The sequence below is a fragment of the Schistocerca americana genome, chromosome 9 (genome assembly GCF_021461395.2).
Source record: "Schistocerca americana isolate TAMUIC-IGC-003095 chromosome 9, iqSchAmer2.1, whole genome shotgun sequence".
NCBI lineage: Eukaryota > Metazoa > Arthropoda > Insecta > Orthoptera > Acrididae > Schistocerca > Schistocerca americana.
Window position 1 is genome coordinate 178,350,056 of NC_060127.1, and position 23,690 is coordinate 178,373,745.

Genomic DNA, 23,690 nt, shown 5'->3' on the forward strand with positions numbered 1-23,690 from the left:
TTAAATGTATTCCAATATTTGTCATCTCCTAAAGTCGAATTAAGTGGGGTGATGCTGGGGGAATTAGATTAGGAAATGAGACACTTCAAGTAGTAAAGGAGTTTTGCTATTTGGGAGCAAAATAACTGATGATGGTCGAAGTAGAGAAGATATAAAATGTAGACTGGCAATGGCAAGGAAAGTGTTTCTGAAGAAGAGAAATTTGTTAACATCGAGTATAGATTTAAGTGTCAGGAAGTCGCTTCTCAAAGTATCTGTATGGAGTGTAGCCACGTATGGAAGTGAGACATGGACAATAAATAGTTCGGACAAGAAGAGAATAGAAGCTTTCGAAATGTGGTGCTACAGAATAATACTAAAGATTAGATGGGTAGATCACATAACTAATGAGGAGGTATTGAATAGAATTGGGGAGAAGGGAAGTTTGCGGCACAACTTGACAAGAAGAAGGGACTGGTTGGTAGGACATGTTCTGAGGCATCAAGGGATCACAAATTTAGAATTGGAGGGCAGCGTGGAGGTTAAAAATCGTAGGAGACCAAGAGATGAATACACTAAGCAGATTCAGAAGGATGTAGGTTGCAGTAAGTACTGGGAGATGAAGAAGCTTGCACAGGATAGGGTAGCGTGGAGAGCTGCATCAAACCAGTCTCAGTACTGAAGACCACAACAACAACAAAGTTGCTACCCTATACAGCTCCATCTAGTAGTTCAACATGAAGTATTGGACCGATTTTTGCACCGAATATGACTTCTAATAGGTTTACAAATAATATACTGCAATTTCTTCCTGTGAACTAAAAATACGACGAAAGACAGTGGTTTTTTCGTGCTGGACAATACACACATGACTGCATTATGCAACGTATTTTTTATCGTAACGAATGCGTAATATACGGGCTTAGAGTGCTGTATAATGTACTGACAGCACCAAGTAAGTAATAACTGATGACTTCTTGTGAGGCATGTAAGCAAATGCGTGATTTTTCATTTGTGTTTTAGACTTAACTATAACCATAACATAAACGTACAACGTTTCGTGGTACAACTCCATACTCTTTAGGTTAATACGTAAATCACTTATTTTAAAAACTGTTACTATCGACGTTTTACATTTGAATAACTTTAAGCTGAAATTCATACAACCTTCACATTATCGTGTCATAAGTACAAGACAGAATAATAAAGAGCACCCACTGAACATGGCAGACAAAATGATGAAATATATTTGGTTAAAGCAAAGAGAAGAAACTGTGTCTTGCTTGACACGGAATCCTCTCAAATTAGTCAACAAGAACGGAGAGTACGATAAGCTTTCTTTCCACCTCAGGCTAGCAATTGCACTAAACATGCTCCAATATTTGTTGAATGTGTTCCAGTCTCGGTCTTCCTCTACAGTGTTTACCCTCTGCGGCTCCCTCTAGTACCATGGTAGTCATTCCCTAATGTCTTAACATATCTCCTTCCATACTATTTATTCTTCTTTCAGTGTTTTCCAAATATTCCTTCCCTTGCCGAATTTGCTCAAAACTTCCTCATTCCTTACCTTACCAGTCCACCTAATTTTCATCTTTCGCCTGTACCACCACATCTCAAATGCTTCGAGTCCCTTCTGTTCCGGTTTTCACTACAGCCCATGTTTCACTACCATACAATACTGCGGTCTACTCGTACAGGCTCGTATATTTCTTGCTCAGATTAAGCCCTATGTTCCACATTCGTTCACGTTTTTTGACCAGGAATCTCCTCTTTGCCCGTGCTAGACTGCTTTGTTTTTATGCCCTCCTTGCTTTTTCTGTTGTGGGTTATTTTGCTCTCAACGTAGCACATTTCCTTAAATTCGTCTGCTCCGTAAACACCAATTCTGAGTCTCATTACTTTCATCTTTCTTCGATTTATTCTAAATCCACATTCTGTATTCATTAGACTGTTTATTCAACGTATCCTGCAATTCTTCTTCGCCTTCGCTGAGGGTAGTAATGTCATCAGCCAATCTTGTCACTGATATTCTTTCACCCTGAATTTCAATACCGGTCGCGAAACTTCCTTTGTGCCGTTATTGTTTTCTCGATGTACAGATTCGACGTTAGAGATGAACAACTGCATCCCTGGTGTACACCCTTTTTAATCGAAGCACTTCGTCCTTGATCTTCCACTTTTGTTGTTCCCTCTCTGTTCTTGTAAATATGGCTCTGAGCACTATGGGATTTAATATCTGAGGTCATCAGTCCCCTAGACGTAGAACTACTTAAACCTAACTAACCTAAGGCCATCACACACACCCATGCCCGAGGCAGGATTCGAACCTGCGACCGTAGCGGTTGCGCGGTTCCAGACTGAAGCGCCTAGACCTTATCTGCCACTCCGGCCGGCTCCGTTCTTGTACATATTATACATTACCCTTCTTTCCCCATAGGTCAGACTGATTTTCCTGATAATCGTGTACCATTTGACATTGTCGAACCCTGTTTCTAGGTCGACAAATCCTACCAATGCCTCTTGATTACTGTAAAACAGGCAATATTACGAAGTAACCGAGGAACTACGCGTGGCAGTTCGCTCTCACCAGTGGTGGCGAGTGTTTTCACGGGATAATTCAATCAAGACACTATTCCCCGATTCACTACACGGTGCTGTTGTCGGGTGTCTTCATGAAATGTGGAACACAGGACCATCACCGTATCCGAATCGTTCTCTAAGTCTGGCGCCCAAATCAATAATTTATGGATATCAGGCCCGTCTTCGAAGACGGCCAGTTTACTGTCTTGCTCAACACTGTAAGCGTTTTGCAGGAGCAGTCAGTACTTTTATTTGGGATAGACTGTTAATGGGTTGCACAAATGATTGGGACAAGAAATAATCCACGTGGCATGTTTTAAGCTATCGTTATCAGTTATGCACGCCTCGCAGCGGCTAAATTACACCGTCCGTCTAAATAGTTCCGAGGCTGATTTTATTCCTGGTGTATAAGAGACGGAAAAGAAAGCTGAGGATGTGTTAGATGACGATCAGTTTGGCTTCAGAAAAAGGTAAAGGCACCAGCGAGGCATTACAGACGTCGCGATTGATAACGGAAGCAAGACTAAAGAAAAATCAAGACGTGTTCATAAGATTTGTCGACCAAGAAAAAGCGTTCGACTATGTAAATTTGTGCAAAATGTTCGAAATTCTGAAAAAGTAGGGGTACGCTACAGGGAGAGACGGGTCAAGAGGAAACAATAACAGTGAGCGACCAAGAACGAAATGCTCCGATTAAAAAGGTGTAAGGCAAGGATGTGGCCTTTTGCACCTACTATTCGATCTGTACATCGAAGAAGCAATGATGTAAAGAAAAGAAAGGTTCAAGAGCGGAATTAAAATGCAGGGTGAAAGGATATCAATGATACGATTCGCTGATGACATTGCTGTCCTAAGTGAAAGTGAAGAAGAATTAAATGATCTGCTGAACGTAATGAACAGTCTAATGAGTACACAGTATGGTTTGAGAGTAAATCGGAGAAAGACGAAGGTAATGAGAAGTAGTAGAAATGAGAACAGCGAGAAACTTAACATCAGGATTGATGGTCACGAAGTCAATGAAGTTAAGGAATTCTGCTACCTAGGCACCAAAATGACCAATGACAGACAGAGCAAGGCGGACATCAGAAGCAGACTAGCAAAGACAAAAAGGGCATTCCTGGCCAAGAGAAGTCTACTAATATCAAATATCGGCCTTAATTTGAGGAAGAAATTCCTGAGAATGTACGTCTGGAGTACAGCATTGTATGGTAGTGAAACATGGACTGTGGTAAAACCGGAACAGAAGAGAATCGAAGCATTTGAGTTGTGCAGTTACAGACGAATGTTGAAAATTAGGTGGACTGATAAGGTGCGGAATGAGGAGGTTCTGCACAGAATTGGAGGGGAAAGGAACATGTGGAAAACACTGATAAGAAGAAGGGGCAGCATGATAGGACATCTGTTAAGACACCAGGGACTGACTTCCATGGTACTAGAGGAAGATGTAGAGGGCAAAAAATGTAGAGGAAGACAGAATTGGAATACATCCAGCAAATAATCGAGGACGTAGGTTGCAAGTGCTACGCTGAGATGAAGAGTTTAGTGAAGAGGTTAGCAAACGATAGGAACTCGTGGTGGGCCGCACCAAACCGTCAGAAGACTGATGAAGAAAAAAAAAAAAAAAAGACGTCAGCGCAGTGAAACAGTAAACAAAAGATGTTCCTTCGACCAGTCAGATGTTAACAGTTAGTGTTAAGAACTGGACCCGTTGGTACGCAGGTGTTGGGCAAAAATACGGAAACACCGCGAGAAATGCATACTTGAACGCAAGTGCAGTTGCTAACCACGCATGCAGGTTGCGCTGTTGTGTTTGACCAAGAACGCCACCTGTGGTGGTGGTGGTTGTGGTAAGTTCCTAAGGGATCAAACTGGTCAGGTCATTGGTCCCCAGGTTTACACACTGCTTATGATCATCATCATCATCATTTAAGACTGATTATGCCTTTCAGCGTTCAGTCTGGAGCATAGTCCCCCTTATAAAATTCCTCCATAATCCCCTATTCAGTGATAACATTGGTGCCTCCTCTGATGTTAAGCCTATTACTTCAAAATCATTCTTAACCGAATCCAGATACCTTCTCCTTGGTCCACCCTGACTCCTCCTACCCTCTACTGCTGAACCCATGAGTCTCTTGGGTAACCCTGCTTCTCCCATGCGTGTAACATGACCCCACCATCTAAGCCTGTTCGCCCTGACTGCTACATCTATAGAGTTCATTCCCAGTTTTTCTTTGATTTCCTCATTGTGGACACCCTCCTGCCATTGTTCCCATCTACTAATATCTGCAATCATCCTAGCTACTTTCATATCCGTAACTTCGACCTTATTGATAATGTAACCTGAATCCACCCAGCTTTCGCTCCCATACAACAAAGTTGGTCAAAAGATTGAACGGTGCACAGATAACTTAGTCTTGGTACTGACTTCCTTCGTGCAGAAGAGAGTAGATCGTAGCTGAGCGCTCACTGCATTAGCTTTGTTACACATTGCTTCCAATTCTTTCACTATGTTGCCATCCTGTGAGAATATGCATCCTAAGTACTTGAAACCGTCCACCTGTTCTAACTTTGTTCCTTCTATTTGGCACTCAATCCGTTGATATCTCTTTCCCACTGACATTACTTTCGTTTTGGAGATGTTAATCTTCATACCATAGTCCTTAAATTTCTGATATAGCTCTGAAATAGTACCTTGCAAACTTTCAATCGAATCTACCATCACAACTAAGTCATCCGCATATGCGAGACTGCTTATTTTGTGTTCACATACCTTAATCTCACCCAGCCAGTCTATTGTTTTTAACATATTATCCACAAATGATATGAACAATAACTTCCTCCGAGGAACCCGGTCATATGCCTTTTCTAGGTCTATAAAGCATAGATACAATTCCCTGTTCCACTCGTAACACTTCTCCATTATTTGTCGTAAGCTAAAGATCTGGTCCTGACAACCTCTAAGAGGCCTAAACCCACACTGATTTTCATCCAATTTGTCCTCAACTAATACTCGCACTTTTCTTTCAGCAATACCTGAGAAGATTTTACCCACAACGATGATGAAAGAGATACAGCTGTAGTTGTTAAAATCTTTTCTGTTTCCATGTTTAAAGATTGGTGTGATTACTGCTTTCGTCCAGTCTGATGGAACCTGTCCCGACTCCCACGCCATTTCAATTATCCTGTGTAGCCATTTGAGACCTGACATTCCACTGTATTTGATGAGTTCCGACTTAATTCCATCCACTCCAGCCGCTTTATTGCACTGCAATCTACTGACCATTTTCTCCACTTCCTCAAATGTGATCCTATCTCCATCATCATTCCTATCCCATTGTACATCGAAATCTGTAACATTACTGATCGTATTTTCACCTACATTGAGCAACTCTTCGAAATAGTCCCTCCATCTGCCAAAGGCATCAACGGGATTCACCAGCAGTTTTCCTGACCTGTCCAAAATACTTGTCATTTCCTCTTTACTTCCATTTCGAAGACTGCTAATTACAATCCAGACCCAAAGTCTCCAACCTGTTTCCAAAGTCTTCCCAAGATTTCTTCTTGGATGCTGCAATTATCTGTTTGGCTTTGTTTCTTTCTTCAACATAACTTTCTCTGTCTACCTGAATTCTAGTATGTAGCCATTTTTGATACGCCTTCTTTTTCCTTTTACATGCTGCCTTGACTGTGTCATTCGACCAAGCTGTTTGCTTCATCCTACTTTTACACACTACTGCTTCAAGACATTCTTTAGCCACTTCTAGTACTGTGTCCCTGTACCTTGTCCAATGGACACACTACTTAATCGAACTTAAACTAACGTACGCTACGGACAACACACACGTACCCATGCCCTAGGGTGGACTCGAACCTCCGGCGGGGGTAGCAGCGCGGACCGTGGGAAGGCGCCCAAAGACCGCGCGGCTACCCCGCGCGGCAAACGCCAAGTGTGCAGCGTCCTCAATAAGTTGCAAGCGTCGGTCGTGGTCCACCTGGAAAATGACAGAATGTGCTCCTGTCGGAATACCGCTGGTTAATGACGACGCGACCCGGCTGCATTCCCTTAAGTTATCTGAACAAACCGAATCTCAATATCACAGCAACCAGGCTCTACAGAAGACCGCGACATCATAAATCTGCGCACTATGGAGTATGATGTTCCAGGATTCTGTGTAGCTTCGTTATTGTCCTTCTTTGTGATGAGGTTTGTCATTCACACTGCCTACTTGTTTTTGGTTCTTATACCTGTTTTTGCTCTTGCTAAGAAGATTACTTACATACTTCTGACATTAATGTTTCTATCATTTTTACTCGCATTTTCATTCTTACAACCGATCTGCCACTATGCTGTAACAGTCTAAACGTTCTGTCAAATACACACACCAAAAAATTTTGCATCACCCCGGTTCCCAGAACTCCTGAAGATAGACGTTGACTGTGGACATTGTGTCACAGACATACCACGTGTACCGGTATGAAATGAGCGTTTTTTTGTGAAAATGAAACACTAATTTTGAATTGAAAAGTAAAAACATTTTATTCAAAGTACTGACCATTGCTTTCTATACATTTTAACCACCTTCCTGGCAATTTGTGGACACCACTCCAATAGAAATGTTCGTCTTTTGAAGCAAACCAATCAGACACCCAATTTTCGACTTCTTCGTAGGAATCGAAGTGTTCCTCAGCCAATGCGTGTCCCACTGATGAAAACAAATGGTAGTCGGAAAGGGCCAAGTCTGGTGAATACGGCGGGTGTTTTGATTGTATCCTGAACCAGTTTTGCTTTGTGTCCAGCTGCACTGTCGTGTAAAAAAATTACTTTGCCATGTCTTCAGGCCCATTCTCGTCTTTTTTCGATCAATGCGTAGTTCAAATTGATCATTTGTTGTCTGTAGCGATTAGTATTCACAGTTTCACCGGGTTTTAGAAGCTCATGATACACTACACCTTTCTGATCCCACCAAACACAGAGCATTGTCATCTTGCCGAATCGATATGGTTTTGCAGTCGATGTTGATGGTTTTCCCGCATTAACCCATTTTTCCCGTTTAGGATTCTTAAAATAAATCCATTTTTCATCTCCAGAAACAATTCGATGCAAAATTGATTTTCTTTCATGACTTTGAAGCAAAATTTGACAAATGGTTTTTCGGTTTTCCATCTGTCTTTCATTCAATTCATGTGGCACACATTTTCCACGCTTTTGGATCTTTCCCATAGCTTTCAAACGGTCAGAAATTGTTTGTTGTACAGCATTTAGCATTGCTGCCATTTGTTTCTGACTTAAAGTATCATCTTCATCCAATATTGCTTGCAATTCGGCGTCTTCGAACTTTTTTGGTGGTAAATGATGACTAACTGACAACCTCAGCTGCCGACAGGTGTTGTTGTTATACCTCGATGTGGGCAGCTGAAAATGTGTGCCCCGACCGGGACTCGAACCCGGGATCTCCTGCTTGCATGGCAGTCGCTCTATCCATCTGAGCCACCGAGGACACAGTTGAATAGCGCGACTGCAGGGACTTATCCCTTGCACGCTTCCCGTGGTGGTCTTCCACGTTTTTCATTTCTTACATCAAAATCATTATTTCTGAACCGTTGAAACCAACTTTTGCATGTCGCTTCTGATAGAGCATGATCACCATATGCCTCGACAAGCATTCGATGCGACTCTGCAGCACTTTTTTTTCAAATGAAAACAAAAATTAATGCTTTCCGCGAATCATCACTTTCTGGTACAAAATTCGACATTGTTAACACGATGAAAACATATGATGTTGTTTGTTCCGTGAGTTGATGTATACTAAATATCTTTGACAGATGTCATACCAACCGAACAAAAAAAAATTAAGGCTCGTTCAGGACAAATGTTCACTATAGACACATTTGTATCTTAACGCTCATTTCATACCGGTACACCTTTGACTCTTCAGAGATGTCACTAAACCCGCCCAAACAATTGTTTCGTGCTCGCCTCGTCCAAACCCTTCCGCTTCTCACGAGGACCTCAGCTGTACCGCCTGATCGCGTATCCGAATTCAAAACACTCGTAGTTGGCGAATTGCTTTCGTGTTTGCGGAGTGACAGGTTCAGGAGCACGGTAAATATTAATGTTTCATTTCGGATTTGTTGCAGAGAGGGCTGATATCAAATCTTTCAGGTCACGAAACTTTTCTGGTAGCGTCTGTCATTTCTGTACTAACCAATGAGTGGCGGGCATGCTTATCGCCAGAATTTATTTTCCCATGATGCAGTTATCGCAGGTACTATACAGACGTTCTTCTTCATAATCCTTTTACAAAGTTTGTTCATTTATCTAACACGTTTCGTGTGGCTCAAGGACTGGTAGCAGGTCCTTGAACCGGCCGCCAATTCGTCGACTTGCATGTACCGACTATGTCGGGTGAAGGGAACGTCCAGTTTAACGTGGAATCCGAAACACCGTGTCGTTCCTGATGACTGCTCATATCGCTGAGATGTGAAGGGTAAATTAAGACAGAGTCAGAATTCCCGTGGCATGACCGGAATTCGATCCCACGGCCTTTTCGTTCCCGTGCTTTACCAGTTGACCACCAGGCATGATGTACTTCGCATGTAGGCACTGTGACGTCCTTTCTTTCAGTTTTCTGTTTAGTGCTAATGGAGAGTACATATGTTTCCATTCACTACCGATTCATTCTAGCACTATCTGAAACATCGCGAAGCGTGATAGAATGTTTTAAGTATTACGTCCAGTCTCGTCGTCAAACATGTGGTGCCTAGCAAACCTGAATCCTAGGTTCGCTAGACAAACAATCAAATAGTCGTATTAATGAGGTAACACTTAACAATTACACAGCTATGTCGCAAGCAGAGGGCGACGTACGGGGGTTGCAACTTTAATAATAGAAATTATTTATTTACAGCTCGTACAAAATTGATACGTGTTTCGAAGTTTTACTGACCTTCAGAGTAGACACCAGCATTGTGTATAACCCGTTGCCAGCGATGTGGAAGTCGTAGGATACTCTCAGCAGTGCCAGCTGTGTTGACAGTTCGAGCGGCGCGGTCTATTGCCCGACGAATTTGTAGCAGTTCCGAAGCGAACGCCGTGAAGTGTTTCCTTCAGTTTAGAAATCGAGTTGAACTCACGAGGGCTTAAGTCAGGGGAGTGCAGTAGGTGGTGTAGCACTTAACAACCCCATCAGTCAAACAAATCAGTAACAGCTTGCACAGTACGTGCTTGAGCATTGTCCTGCAACATGATGGTCAGGTCCTGTAGAAAGTATTATCACTTCTGTCTCTATGCTGTTCATTATTTGACGACAACCCACGACAGAAGTGATGACACTTTCTGCAGGACCTGACCATCGTTTTGCAGGACAAAGCTCAAGCACGTACAGTGCAAGCTGTTACTGATTTGTTTGAGTGATGGGGCTGCTAAGTGCTATACCACCTACTGCACTCCCCTGACTTAGGCCGTCGTCAGTTCAACTCGATTTCTAAACTGAAGGAAACTCTGCGCAGCATTCGCTTCAGAACTGCAACAAATGCGTCGGGCAATAGACCGCGCCGCTCAAAACTGTCAACACAACTGGCACTGCTAACAAGGGAACCTCCCCATCGCAACCCCCTCAGATTGAGTTATAAGTTGGCACAGTGGACAGGCCTTGAAAAACTGAACACACATCAATCGAGAAAACAGGAAGAAGTTGGGTGGAACTATGAAAAAAATGAGCAAAATATACAAACTGAGCACTCCATGTGCAAGATAGGCAACATCAAGGATAATGTAAACTCAGGAGCGCCGTGGTCCCGTGGTTAGCGTGAGCGGCTGCGGAACGAGAGGTCTTTCGTTCAAGTCTTCCCTGGGACGAAATGTTTAATTTTTTATTTTCAGACAATTATTATCTGTCCGTCCTTCCGATGCGAGGTAACTGCGCCGTAGCTTGGGGACGCTACACCTAAACAAACATCGAAACACACGACGTCAGTCGACTACAGCGCGCGAAAGAGAGAGTATTTCTGCTAACGAGGCTCCCTGGCTGGCAGTTTTTGGGAGTGATCATCACATCCACAAGAAAACCTAAATCGGGGCAAGGTAGAAGAATCTTTTTACCCATTCGCCAAGTGTACAAGTTAGGTGGGTCGACAACATATTCCTGTCTTGTGACGCACATGCCGTCACCAGTGTCGTATAGGATATATCAGAAGTGTTTTCCTGTGGAGGAATCGGTTGACCTATGACCTTGCGATCAAATGTTTTCAGTTCCCATTGGAGAGGCACGTCCTTTCGTCTACTAATCGCACGGTTTTGACGGTTTTGCGGTGCGGTCGTAAAACACAGACACTAAACTTATTACAGTGAACAGAGACGTCAATGAACGAACTTTGTGAAAATAAAAAAATTGAACGTTTTACTCGAGGGAAGACTTGAACCAAGGACCTCTCGTTCCGCAGCCGCTTAACTAACCACGGGACCACGGCGCTCCGGAGCTTACATTATCTATGATGTTGCCTATTTCTGCATGGACTACTGAGTTTCTACATTTTGCTCATTTTTTTCATAGTTCCACACAACTTCTTCCTGTTTTCTCGATTGATCTGTGTTCAGTTTTTCAAGGCCTGTCCACTGTGCCAGCTTATAAGTAAATCTGAGGGGGTTGCGATGGGGAGGTTCCCTTGTAAGAGTATCCTACGACTTCCACATCGCTGGCAACGGTTTACACACAGTGCTGGTGACTACTTTGAAGGTCAGTAAAACTTTCGAACACGGATCTATTTTGTACAAGCTGTAAATATATAGTTGCCATTATTAAAGTTCCAACCCTCGTATGAAGTAATCTATCTTCTTCAGTATAGACACTCGCAAGTCTGTGCTACATACAACGTACAAGCGAAGTCGTTAATCTTGAAGCTACTACTGAACTGGGCAGTCACCATTCGGTCGCGACTTCACACAGGGGCCGCTGATCTCGCGTTGTCTTCCTGAAGAGGGGGCGGCCAGCGTGCTTTCGGCTGACGTCTTCTCACAGCCACTTCTCTATCGTTCCCGACTGGCGAGCCGGAACTTGAATTTACGCCATAACATTAAGAATAAATACCAGAGGAAACTGTAGCTTTCCTTAAGTACATTGTCTGTCTGAAAGTATCCACACAGTCCTACCTAGTGCGGAATTTGTTCACTAGATCTACGACAGGCGGAACAGGCACTATAAAAGTCCCGATCAAAAAAGAGGAAAATAAGCTGAAGAAGTGATCTGAAGTTTGTGTTAGGGGCGGGAGGCTTTGGGCTAGGATAGTCCGTGCAGCAATGCTAGCTATAACACTGTGGTGGTGTAATGGGTTCACACTTGCCTAGTAAACGAGAAGGCCGGCGTTTAAGACCCAGCCATAACACAAAATTTAATTCATTTCTCCAGTTCCCATCACTGCAAAAGGAGGCGGGGAGTATCATGTTGCCAGCAGAGCAGTACTAATAGCAGACTGCATCGGCCGGGAGAGCTCAGTTACTTCGAACCTGCTCTAGTCGTTGGGTGTTGCTGACAAGGGAAACTCTCCATCAGATTTAGTGGCAAGATGGTCCGGTGGATAGCCCGTCAATAACTGTGCACGATTCACTTGCGACTTCAGGTAACCCCAAAGCCAATAATCGCACGGACTGAGGTCTGGGGACCTGGGAGGCCAAGCATGACGAAAGTGGCGGCTGAGCACACGATCATCACCAAACGGCGCACGCAAGAGATCTTTCACGCGTCTAGCAATAGGGGATGGTTCTAATAAAACCCCATGTCATTCCAAGCATGTGTGTCAATTTTTACCTCTCTATCTACATTATTCCGTGGTTTATTAAGTTTTCAAATTAATACTGACTTTTTGATCACCCTGTAAATCAATTAATTAGAATTTTCTTTTTAAAAGTTTTGTCACTGTGCATTACGTAATACAAAAATCGGTCAAAATTATTATTTGAAAATATTTTCCCATGTGAGTGCGTCAGAATGATTGTGAGAGTGTATGTGGGCCATATATTAAAATTTCATATTTCATTTTACGTGTAACCTTGTACAAACGAACCGTGGGAAAGCTATGTTGCAACCACGACTCAGGTGGCGTATATCCTCGTGTGCTTACTTTTGTATAAAAGCGGCCAGAATGGAAGTTAGAGGCGGAATAAGTTTATTTATCAATTTGAAGAATATTTCGCACTTCGTTTATTCTGATTAAACAAAATGCAAGAATTTGAAGTTTTGTTGTCATTAATTACCATTAAAGTAGTAACTGGATAAGGCATGATTTGCCGCGAGAATGATCTTGAAGGGACGTTCTGATTGTTCGTTTAGGTCAACAACCAATCCGAAATAAGCTGTTCCCGCGCGAAATGAGGAGTGGGCATGTAGGAGAGTACCTCGAGAAGAGTCGCTTGCTAGCCGGTCTACGGATAACACGATGTCAGATCGCTCCTTAAGAATACTCTGTAAGATGAGGAAATAGTGAGCTAATTTCGGTTCGAACATATCGTGACTGAAGTGACTGGAGTTACGAACATTTCTAATGAAAGTCTGGTGTTTCCAAATTAAATAGTTTGAGAGATATGAGCGTGTCAGGTCGTAGTAACAACTCTACGTGGCGTAGATCGTGCTCTGTACGGAATATTTTGGTGAGCTCCTCTTACGAAGACCACTGAAACGACCGAATGTTTAACTCGCGAATATTTGTGGGTCTGTGACTGGTAGAACGTGAAAATTAGTCGGGTCGGACTTACTAAAATTCTGGCTGCTCTTCGAGTGAATATGTTTTATACAGGCAGTGAACTCAAGAGCTGTTTCCGACGTGTTCGATCGGACAAGGATCCAGCAGAAATCTTGCCCCAACAACACAATGCACGTCCATTTACGAGTCTGAGAACCAGGGAACCCATCGCCTATTGCGTTGGACATGATTGCCTCATCCACCCTAGAGTCCAGACCTGGCACTCTCGGGCTTCCATCTCTTTGGGCCAACCAAACATTCTCTTCGGGGAACAGTCTTTGAAGATGACTAAAGTGTCAGTCATGCAGTGAAAACATGGCTACGCCTACAGGACAAGAGCTTTTACAAGCAGGGAATACATGGTCTTCCACAACGTTCGCTTACGGCCTTAAAACGTGATGGAAACTACGTAGAAAAGTAGGACATGCTGATTTATATTGTCACCAAATTCTGACTCTTTAACAATAAATATGTTCTGAGAAAAAATGTGGGGCATTACTTATTAAACGAACCTCGTAGAATGACGTGGTTTCAGAGACTTTACTGGTCTCATGCAAATATGAATTTATGTATACAGACTGAAGCGGCGACTGAAAATTTGTACCAAGTCGGGGAATCGAACTCAGATCTACTGTTCACTAGACAGGTGAGTTAGCCATTAAGCCACCCCGACACAGCGGTTCACACAACTGAGTGTCTAGTATGTGGGAGACCTGAGTTCGATTCCCAGCTTTGGCACAAATTTTCATTCATCTCTTCAGTCTATATACATGAAAACTCTATCATGGTTTTGAAGTAGAATGGAATGACGTACCCATGTCAGTCATCCACCCAATTCGACTCGATTCCCAACAAAGTTAGAGCCGTTGTTGCTGCCAGAGGTGGCAGTCCTGTATACCAAATTTCTCATCCTGTGTAATCCGAAATCACTTACTATTTAGTTATGTATGCTTTCTGACTATTAAATCATGATCAGGCAAATGTCTAAATCAAATATTGGATGTAAGGTGTACTCAGACGCAGATATAGATTCCCCCCACAATTTAGTAATGATGAAGAGTAAACTGAAGTTTAAGAGAATCGTCCAAACGAATCAGTGGGGAAGGAAGTATGGTACTGAAGTGCTGAGGAATGTCGAGACGCGTCTGAAGTTCCATAAGACTGTGGATGCACCGGAAAGGATCCCCAGAGCAAGCAGCTCCGTGGAAGAAAAGTGGACATCTCTAAAACCGGCAATCACAGCTGTTCAACAGACACAAAAAGGTACAAGGAAGGTCGGTGCGAAGAAACCTTGCGTAGCAGATGAAATACTTTAACTGATCGACTGAAGAATATAGCAATAGAAATCCCTCAGGAATCAAACAAATAGGAAGTTCAGGGCAGTCAAGGCAAAATGGCTGCATACAAAGTGTGAAGGTATAGAAAAAGAAATGACTGTCACAAGGACAGACTCAGCATAAAAAAAGTCAAAACGACTTTTGATGACTTTAACAGCAAGGGTGGTAACATTGAAAGTGCAAACGGAATTCCACTGTTAAATGCAAAGAAGAGAGCGGATTGGTGGGAAGAGTATACTGAAGGCCTCAGTCAGGGAGAGGATTTGTCTCGAAAAAGTGATACAAGAAGGAGGAATTGCAGTTGATAGGGATGACATAGAAGATCCACTGTTAGACTCAGATTTAAATGAGTTCTGGAAGACGTGAGATTAAATAACAGAAATATAATATTCAGCTGCAATTTCTAAAATCGTTGGGGAAATGGCAACCAAACGACTACCGAAATTATCTAGTCTATGGGACTGGCGACATACCATCAGAATTTCGGAGAAATGTCATCCACACAGTTCTGAAGATGGTGTGGGCACATAAGAAGAACGGGAAACAAAATTGCGGATCTGTTAGATGACGATCAGTTTCGTTTTAGAAAAGGTGAAGGCACTAGAGATGCAGTTCTGACCTTAAAATTCAGAATGGAAGTAAGACTGAAGAAAGACTGAGACACATTAATTGAATTTGTTGACCTGAAAAAATCGTTCGACAATGTAAAATGGAGCAAGATGTTCGAAATTCTGAGAAAAATAGGTGTAAGGGAAAAAAGGGTAATATGCAATACATACAAGAACCAAGTGGGAACAATAAGAGTGGAAGACCAAAGATGAAGTGCTCGGATTAGAAAGAGTGTCAGACAGATGTGTAGTCTTCGCCCCTATTGTTCAGTCTACACATCGAAGAAGCAAAGACGGAGATAAAAGAATGGTGCAAGAATGGAATTAAAATTGTAGGTGAAAAGATATCAATGACAAGATTTTTTGATGTCTTTGATATGCTCAGTGTAAGTGGAGTAGAATAACATGACCTGCTGAATGCAATGAACAGTGCAATGAGTACACAATATGGCTTGAGAATAAACAGAAGAAAGTCGAAAGTATTGAGAATTAGCAGAAATGAGAACAGCGAGAAGCTTAACATCAGGATAGGTGATAGCGAAGTTGATGAAATTCAGGAATTCTGCTACCTGGGCAACAAAACAACCCATAGGGATAACCTATATGGAAAGATGAGTAATGTACTATATGTACAAGATCAAAGAGGGAACAATATGAATGTAAGACCAAGGACGAAGAGACTGGTTTAAAAAGGGTGCAATGCAGGGATGTAGTCTTCCTCCTCCTACTACTTCATCTATACATCGACGAAGCAGTACAGAAACAAAAGAAAGGGTTAAGATTCGGATTGAAATTCAAAATGAAACGATATCGGTGATAAGATTCGCTGATGACATTACTATTCTCAAGGAATGTGAAGGAGAATTACAGCATCAGTTCAATGAAATGAACAGTCAAATTCAGTAAAAAATGTGGAGTGAAAGTAAGCTAGAAAAAGACAAATGTAATAAGCTGTAACAGAAATCAGGTTAGCAGGACATTTGACACCGAAAATGACGATCACAAAGTAGACGAAGTTCAGGAATTCTCCAACCTTGCAAGCAAAATTTATTATACTTGGCGGACGAAGCAAAGATGTCATTAAAAGCAGACAAGCACATGCAAAGAGGTCATTCCTTGCAAAGAGAAGTCTAATGGTATCAAACATCGGCCCTAATTTGAGGAACTGAGTACCTTTTGATCATTGTATGGTAGTGAATCACGGATAGTATGAAACGTCCCCTTAGAAAAATTAATGAATTACAGTGTTGGTAAACCCCTTACGTTATTTGATTTTCAAACAGCTGAGCAAAACTGAACGTACTCAGACATTTCTCTCTTTACTTATTCTGATCATCACTAAACTGACACACAATATTTTTAGCGCAACGCAATCTGACTTTCAATAATCCCTACAAAAGAATGGCCCTGACTAACAATAACCTATACCTTTCATGTATCACTTACCTCGAAAAAAAATCTTCGTTACTCGAACTACTGAAATACAGCGATCGCCAATACTGCCACCTAAATATAGGATTCTAACTACTGAAGGCACTGACTACTGATAGGCATAGTTAGCAAACGAGAGATTTTGATAGAGAACAAACAATGTATTTAGCTTAATAGTGTTTAAAAGTCATTATATATATATATATATATATATATATATATATATATATATATATATATATATATATATATATATCAGTTCATGACATCCAGTCTTACAAATTTACTCTCTCTGATGGACACACGTCCAGATCATCCGCTCTTAAATGGTTCAAATGGCTCTGAGCGCTATGGGACTTAACATCTATGGTCATCAGTCCCCTAGAACTTAGAACTACTTAAACCTAACTAACCTAAGGACATCACACAACACCCAGTCATCACGAGGCAGAGAAAATCCCTGACCCCGCCGGGAATCGAACCCGGGAACCCGGGCGTGGGAACATCCGCTCTCAAAACTCCGCCATCTCACTCCCCACATCCACCACTGCTGACGGCTCACCTCCGACTGCGCAACGATACGCGCTGTTTCACATCCAACTGCCCAACACTACAATAGCCGAATATTCCAACAATGCCAACCAGCCACAGACTGCACACAGCACAACCAGTGATTTTCATACAGAGCGCTACGTGGCGTTCCCAACATAAAAACCTAAACAGCCTACTTACAATAATAGGAAGTGCGGAAGAGAATCGTAACATCTGAAATTTGGTGCTACAGAAGAACGTTGAAAATATGTGGACTGATAAAGAATGGGGTGGTTTTCCGCAGAATCGGCGGAATGAAGGAACATGTCGAAAACATCGAGAAGAAGAAGGAACAGGAAGAGAGAATATTTGTTAAGATATCAGGGAATATCTTGCATGGTATTAAAGAAAACGGTAGAGGGTATAAATAGCAGAGGAAAATAGAAATTTGAATACATGCAACAAATATACGTAATTGGGGACGTAGGGGCGCAAGTGCTATTGTAATATGAAGAGTTTGAAACGGTACAGCCGGCCGGAGTGGCCGTGCGGATCTAGGAGCTACAGTCTGGAACCGAGCGACCGCTCGGAGGTTTCAGTCCTGCCTCGGGCATGGATGTGTGTGATGTCCTTAGGTTAGTTAGGTTTAATTAGTTCTAAGTTCTAGGCAACTGATGACCTCAGACGTTAAGTCGCATAGTGCTCAGAGTCATTTGAACAATTTTTTTGAAACGGTACAGTAGTTTCCGCTCCATAAGCAGCAGGTTTCGCTGCTCGCTCGCACCGGCAAATACAAACAGAGGCGGCTCCGCCGCCAGTTTTATTACACGAAGCGGCCGGCCGCGGGTGCAACAGAACCCATGTGGACGGGTGGAAAGAAATGTGTCAGGCTTCATAATATGTATTTATATGTGTCGTGTATTGTGCATTTGTTGTACGTGAATGTGAATCTGCACATGAACTTTCCTAATCCTCCTCACACCTTTCCGTAAAGCGTGACCAAATCTTAGTTGGGAAGTAGTTCTATAGTATAGTAGTGTCAACCTTACTCCTGGGTAGGAGATCAGAGAGACATCACAGGCAGGTAAAAGTCAAGGACTTTCCAGTGTCACAAGGTTTGGGGTGGAGAGGTTAGTCACGGCCAAGTGGTTCGACTATCCCCTCCACCGGGGCCCAGGAAGACCTCCGGGGGCCCGCCATATTCGGGGAGGGTTACAGAAGACGGGTAAGTGAGCAGACGTGCCCTCAGTGCGTCTGTCTCAATGTCCACGCATGGAAGAGAGGTATTTGAATATTTGTACTAATTATTTTGTTTCCAGCTTTGGATTGTGTAAGGAAATTAATGTTCTCTTTTAATTTCGGAAATTTGACCCCCTGTGTTGATGTATCTGGTCCCCAGTTTGCCCGTAGTAGTGGATGTCCTATGTAAAATACTGGCAGACTTGGTGGTATACATTTGGCCAACGCAATTCCGTCTTTCCCGTAGAAATGTGCGTGCAGATTAGTATATAATATACCCGAGCTACAAGTTGTAAAATTTTAATATCTGTAAACTGGAACAATTGCTGCAATCGCTGTGAAATCGAGTGATAATGTTCAAAATAAATAGGTAATCAATTGTCATCAGTCTTTAACATACCTTAAAAATCACAAAGAAATGAAGTTAAAGGAATTCATTTATAATGCAGGGAGCCACACATCAGCGCGTGAGCCCTCCAGCCCCTTGCCTAGTATCGTACAGTATCGGACACGCTCTCTAGGTAGCGCTCTCAAGCTCCCCTCCCCAGTTATCCGTTGCGCAATTTTCATTCAGGGCTTGACGACATCAACTTTCATCTGGCGTCCCTAGGCAAGGAGGTTTGAAGGTAATCTTTCAAGTTTAGTGCAGGTAAGGGATTCGTGGCAGGCCGCTGTCTGAAGGTCGACGAGTCAAATAAAAAAAGTCCTCTCTACTACGCTGTATACAAATGATAGATAAAATTTCGCTATGTTGCATCCTTTTTATTGACCAGCCTGTCACCCCTTTTGCTCTGTCGCACATTTTTAACATCTACATGATTACTCTGCAATTCACATTCGATAAGCGCTACTGGGGTCCAGCTGCGCCGCAGCACGGAGCGTCATTCGCTCTGCGAACGTCGAGGAGAGCGGACGCATAGCTCTGGGTGTCTCGCTGGGCGTCGGCTTGCTACGTTCACTTGTGTTAACGTGCCACAGCAATGCCTCTGCGACGTGGTTACCGTCCTCACTGGCGGCGCAGTGTACCTGTGTATCGCAGTTTGAAGGCGATTGATATTGACCTGGCTGGGCAGTTTAATAAACAGCAATTGATTGGAGGTCCAAATGTTTTTCGTGGACTCCATCTGAACTTTACCTGTGATGTACAAGCGGTGTTTGGAGGTAGTACCTGGTTGACACTTGCTGTTGTATGGGGCAATCAAGCAGTTTATGGTGGCCTTGAAGCATTTCCAGATGCTAACATTCTAGCTTGGAAGACATGGAGTATAGCTGAGACTACAGGACTCTTGGCTAAACAGCCTTATGGTACTCTTGTTCCAAGCATGCCATTTGTTTTGACTACGAGAAGGAAGAAGAAATTAAATGCTGATGAGTACCTCTTTATATGGGCGAAAGTCGGCAATGGCAATTGGCAGACGGTTCATCGAACCACAATCATACTAAAACTTCCTGGCAGATTAAAACTGTGTGCCGGACCGAGACTCGAACTCGGGACCTTTGCCTTTCGCTCTACCGACTGAATTACCCAGGCACGACTCACGGCCCGTCCTCACAGCTTTACTTCTGCCAGTACCTCGTCTCCTACCTTTGGAGGACGAGGCGTGAGTCGTGCCTGGGTGGCTCAGTCGGTAGAGCACTTGCCCGCGAAAGGTAAAGGTCCCGAGTTCGAGTCTCGGTCTGGCACACAGTTTTAATCTGCCAGGAAGTTTCATATCAGCGCACACTCCGCTGTAGAGTGAAAATTTTATTCTAGACACAATCATACTATCTCTCTACCATCCCGCTCCCGAACAGCGCGCGGGAAAAACGAACACCTAAACCTTTCTGTTCGAGCTCTGATTTCTCTTATTTTATTTTGATGATCATTCCTACCTATGTAGGTTAGGCTCAACAAAATATTTTCGCATTCGGAAGAGAAGGTTGGTGACTGAAATTTCGTAAATAGATCTCGCCGCGACGAAAAACGTCTTTGCTTTAATGACTTCCATCCCAACTCGCGTATCATATCTGCCACACTCTCTCCCCTATTACGTGATAATACAAAACGAGCTGCCCTTTTTTGCACCCTTTCGATGTCCTCCGTTAATCCCACCTGGTAAGGATCCCATACTGCGGAGCAATATTCTAACAGAGGACGAACGAGTTTAGTCTAAGCTGTCTCTTTAGTGGACTTGTTGCATCTTCTAAGTGTCCTGCCAATGAAACGCAACCTTTGGCTCGCCTTCCCCACAATATTATCTATGTGGTCTTTCCATCTGAAGTTGTTCGTAATTTTAACACCCAGGTACTTAGTTGAATTGACAGCCTTGAGAATTGTATTATTTATCGAGTAATCGAATTCCAACGGATTTCTTTTGGAACTCATGTGGATCACCTCACACTTTTCGTTATTTAGCGTCAACTGCCACCTGCCACACCATACAGCAATCTTTTCTAAATCGCTTTGCAACTGATACTGGTCTTCGGATGACCTTACTAGACGGTAAATTACAGCATCATCTGCGAACAACCTAAGAGAACTGCTCAGATTGTCACCCAGGTCATTTATATAGATCAGGAACAGCAGAGGTCCCAGGACGCTTCCCTGGGGAACACCTGATATCACTTCAGTTTTACTCGATGATTTGCCGTCTATTACTACGAACTGCGACCTTCCTGACAGGAAACGATTCACTTTCACTGTTTACTCCTTTTTCGTTATTCTCGTCAAAGTCGGTGTTCCTCTCACGACGCTCTCACCCGCTGTAATCTGTACCCATTACGGACCGCACAATGCCAGTCGATACCAGGCGCTATCGCTACCTCAACCGAGCCTTTGTCGATCACTCGCTGCGGCCGCTTGTGAATTCGACCTCGGAATATTTCTACGGTTAGCGGTGCGGGGAAGAGGGGCTGAGGGTGTATTCTATTCGTAGGCCTATAAACGGCGCCGGCGGTATTGGGTACGGGTCCTTGAACCGGGAGGCGCATGAAAGATTCAGCAGTGGGGACGAGCGAGATAACGGGCAGACCATCGCGCACGTGAGCCAACTGGTGTTGTCCCAGCACGGCCGCACGCCATTATTCTCGTCCATTATGTATGACAGACAGCTGACCAGCGATTCTACACCACGCTAATAACGATTTGAGCCGAGTCCAACGCTCCGGACCTTCCGTGTTTGGGGCCTGCCAATTACTCTGTGACGCAAGCAGTCATTGATAAACAGAAAAACGACTCTTGTCGTGTACTTATCTACCGTCCACATCTCAATCTACATGGGTACTCTGCAAATCACATTTAAGTGCCTGGTAGAGGGTTCATCGAACCACCTTCACGATTCTCTGTTATTCCACTCTCGTATGGCGCGCACTGACAGCCTTGGGAGAGCAAGATGTATGAGACAGGCGAAATACCTTCAGACTTCAAGAAGAATATAATAATCCCAATCCCAAAGAAAGCAGGTGTTGACAGATGTGAAAATTACCGAACTATCAGTTTAATAAGTCACAGCTGCAAAAATACTAACGCGAATTCTTTACAGACGAATGGAGAAACTGGTAGAAGCCGACCACGGGGAAGATCAGTTTGCATTCCGTAGAAATGTTGCAACACGTGAGGCAATACTGACCCTACGACTTATCTTAGAAGAAAGATTAAGGAAAGCAAACCTACGTTTCTAGCATTTGTAGACTTAGAGAAAGCTTTTGACAATGTTGTCTGAAATACTCTCTTTCAAATTCTGAAGGTGGCAGGGGTAAAATACAGGGAGTGAATGGCTATTTAAAATTTGTACAGAAACCAGATGGCAGTTATAAGAGTCGAGGGGTATGAAAGGGAAGCAGTGGTTGGGAAGGGAGTGAGACAGGGTTGTAACCTATCCCCGATGTTATTCAATCTGTATATTGAGCAAGCAATAAAGGAAACAAAAGAAAAGTTCGGAGTAGGTATTAAAATCCATGGAGAAGAAATAAAAATTTTGAGGTTTGCCGATGACTTTGTAATTCTGTCAGAGACAGCAAAGAACTTGTAAGAGCGGTTGAACGGAATGGACAGTGTCTTGAAAGGAGGGTATAAGATGAACATCAACGAAAGCAAAACGAGGATAATGGAATGTAGTCGAATTAAGTCGGGTGGTGCTGAGGGAATTAGATTAGGAAATGAGAACTTGAAGTAGTAAAGGAGTTTTGCTATTTGGGGAGCAAAATAACTGATGATGGTTGAAGTAGAGAGGATATAAAATGTATACTGGGAATGGCAAGGAAAGCGTTTCTGAAGAAGAGAAATTTGTTAACATCGAGTGTAGATGTAAGAGTCAGGAAGTCGTTTCTGAAAGTATTGCATGGAGTGTAGCCATGTATGGAAGTGAAACGTGGACGATAAATAGCTTAGACAAGAAGAGAATAGAAGCTTTCGAAATGTGGTGCTACAGAACAATGCTGAAGATTAGATGGGTAGATCACATAACTAATGAGGTGCTATTGAATAGAATTGAGGAGAAGAGGAGCTTGTGGCACAACTTGACTAGAAGAAGGGATCGGTAGGTAGACATTCTCTCAAACATCGAGGGATCACCAATTTAGTATTGGAGGGCAACGTGGAGGGTAAAAATCGTAGAGGGAGACCAAGAGATGAATACACTAAGCAGATTCAGAAGGATGTAGGCTGCAGTAGGTACTGGGAGATGAAGAAGCTTGCACAGGATAGAGTAGCATGGAGAGCTGCATCAAAGCAGTCTCAGGACTGAAGATCACAACAACGGCGCGTGGAAAGAACGAACACCTATATCTTCCCGTGCGAGCTCTGATTTCGCTTATTTCATCGTGATGATCCTTTTCCCCCTATGTAGGTCGGCATCAACAAAATATTTTCGCATTCGGAGGAGAGAGTTGGTGATTGAACTTTCGTGAGAAGATTCCGCCGCAACGAAAAACGCCTTTTTTCTAATGATGTCCATCTCAAATTCTGTATAATTTTAGTGACAGTCTCTCCCCTATTCACAAGCTGCGACATCGTCGTGAAAAAACAGTACCCGTGATTGTAATAAGTTTCCTTTAATTTACGTCTATGGTCACAAACTGTTTGATAAAAGATTACCGGTTTCGGTCTTTAATGACCATCATCAGATGTGTTTCATAAAAACAAAGTCGTAATGTACTGCAGCCATAGTGGCATCGTCAAATGTTAAATGCGGAATCAGCACCAGCATCGTCAAATACATATAGATAATATCACATGCACAATTCATAGTACTACTGATAACATAATACAAAA

General features: G+C 43.0%; 1 protein-coding gene and 1 non-coding gene across 2 annotated transcripts in view; one reads left to right on the forward strand and one right to left on the reverse strand.

Annotated features, from left to right (window-relative positions):
- Window positions 1-23,690, forward strand: part of LOC124550796 (neprilysin-1-like) — a 487,987-nt gene that overhangs the window by 100,796 nt on the left and 363,501 nt on the right. The window lies entirely within an intron of this gene.
- Trnaa-ugc lies at window positions 7,984-8,057 on the reverse strand. The gene has a single exon. It is a non-coding gene; the product is annotated as a tRNA-Ala (tRNA).